This window comes from Euphorbia lathyris, chromosome 5 (assembly GCF_963576675.1).
Source record: "Euphorbia lathyris chromosome 5, ddEupLath1.1, whole genome shotgun sequence".
Lineage (NCBI taxonomy): Eukaryota > Viridiplantae > Streptophyta > Magnoliopsida > Malpighiales > Euphorbiaceae > Euphorbia > Euphorbia lathyris.
This window is the reverse complement of record NC_088914.1, coordinates 12219139-12221438: the sequence shown is the minus strand read 5'-3', so window position 1 is coordinate 12221438 and position 2300 is coordinate 12219139. Positions and strand designations below refer to the sequence as shown.

General features: G+C 35.7%; 1 non-coding gene across 1 annotated transcript; it reads left to right on the top strand.

Annotated features, from left to right (window-relative positions):
- The first annotated feature begins 263 nt into the window (after window positions 1-263).
- On the top strand, window positions 264-370 carry LOC136231495 (small nucleolar RNA R71). Its single transcript, XR_010689873.1, has one exon. It is a non-coding gene; the product is annotated as a small nucleolar RNA R71 (small nucleolar RNA).
- Window positions 371-2300: the final 1930 nt, after the last annotated feature.

Genomic DNA, 2300 nt, shown 5'->3' with positions numbered 1-2300 from the left:
AAAATTGGGCTTGCAACATCGCAACTGGATCAAGATTCACTATACCTTTAACTGATGACGTAGTTGAGGATGATGGTTTCGCCACTGGTATATGTCCACGCTCCGCGGGCCACATACTACTGTTGATTGCCATTTCCTCCAAAAGTTCTCTTGCTTGGGCCGATGTTTTCTTCATGAATAACCCTCCAGACATAACATCTAATGAACCTCTAGTTGTAGGATTTAATCCATTATAAAATGTTTGCATTAAAAGTTCAGCGGGCAGTTGGTGGTGTGGGCATAAACGTTGAAGTTCTTTAAAACGTTCCCAAGCCTCATAAAGAGTTTCATTATCATTTTGAGAAAAAGATGTTAACTCTTTTATGACTCTTGTGGTTTTTGCTAAAGGAACATTTTTTGATAAAAATGCTTGGGCTAATTGCTCCCAAGTTTCAAATGTTGCGGCTGGCATAGAAGTTAACCATTCTTTGGCTCGATCCTTCAAAGTAAAAGGAAAAAGGCAAAGGTTGATTGCTTCCGCAGTCACATTTGGTATTTTAAAAGTGTCACAAATTTCTAAGAAATTTGTCAAATGGGTGTTAGAATTTTCGTTAGGTAACCCGTAAAATGTTACGTTATTTTGTAACATATTAAGCAATGCTGGCTTAATTTCAAATTGGTTTGCATTTATTTGGGGTCTAACTATGCTGTTTGTTACACCGGCCACTCCTGGCCTAGCGTAATCCATAAGTGTGGCCATAATTTCTAGCTCAGTAACTCTGGTTTTTATTGGAGTCTTGTTTTTGTTTTTCTTGTTTTTCTTGTTTTTTTAACCGTTTTTTCAATTTCTGGGTCTAGCGGTTTTGGTGGAATGCCTGAACTTCGAGAACTGCGCATGAACTTGAAATTTCGCACGAACCGAAACTACCTTCAAAACAGAATTTGAAAAATAAATATGTTAGTAATTTGAAATAAGTAAAATATAAAATTTTGAATAAGTATAAATAAACCTAGATTCGAAATAAAACATGAAAAATCTAAATTTTTGTCAAAAAATTTGGCGTTCCCCGGCAACGGCGCCAAAAACTTGTTGAGCGATTTCCGCAAGTGCACGGTATACGCTTGTAGTAATAAAATATATCGATCCCACAGGGAACGTTTTTTAACAAAAACTTATTTTGAATTGGTTAAATTTACTTTTAAGGTTTATAATATGGAAAATCGTTTAATCAGATTTTGTTTTGAAATTGCTAGAATAAGAATTAGATTAGAGTATAACAAATGTTAGAAATACTTCTGATTTAGGGATAAATTTACAAAACAGAAACGTTTAGTTCTTTAGAAAAGTAAACAAATGTATTCGTTTGCATTAAGCAAAGAAAACAACTTTAAACTTTGCATAAATTAAAACAATGAAATAAACGTCGATTCCTCTAATTTTAGGGCTTTGAACTGCAGTCAATCCTCCTACGGTCGGGTTAGATCGCTGCCTTAACCAAATTGATACTCTACTGATGATATCAATTTGCCTAAGTGTTCAACAAAGTTTCCTTGTAAAGATTTTGAATTGAACTACGTTTTAATGAAAACACCAGCATCCACTTCAGATCCTTTACCAAAGTGCTGCATAAAAATCTATCGAATAGAATGAACTTTATTAGATGAAATATGAATTTGATACAAGTTTACAGAGAACAAGAAGCATGAAAACATTTGACGACTTGCAAATGAACGGGTTGTCAATCCTTTCCTTGGGTTTCGTTAGAGTTTGTCAGACTCAAGGCGGATCCTCTACTCAATCTTCTCGCTATAACTTCGTAATAGAGATACGGTCGGCTACTACCAAAATGTAAACTAATATGAACAAATCTAAACACTACTGTGTTTGTAATTATTGAATAAACAATGTGTGTACATCATATTGCTTTTTACATAAATGAACTCTAAATTCTGAATCACTTGACTTGGAATTTCTGCATTAATTCTATACTAATCTTCTCTTTTTCTATCTATCTCCAACTCTCCATCAACTCTTTATTTATAGATGTTGAAGAGTCGTGATTGAAGTGTCGTGTCCGTTGTGAAGGGTCGTATCCTCTGCGAAGGGATGTTTTTATCCACCCGAATGAACGCGTTTCGTTGAAAACGAATATGTGAGAATGGCTCTCCAGGAATTTCTGAACTTGCCGAGAATGCAAATTCTCGACCGAGAATGGGGGAGCAAATATTTGATGTTCGGACGAAAGGGAGGGAGATCTGGATGACGCATGTCGCGACCGAGAATTTGAGATTCTCGGTCGCGGCTCGAAAATTCTCTACCG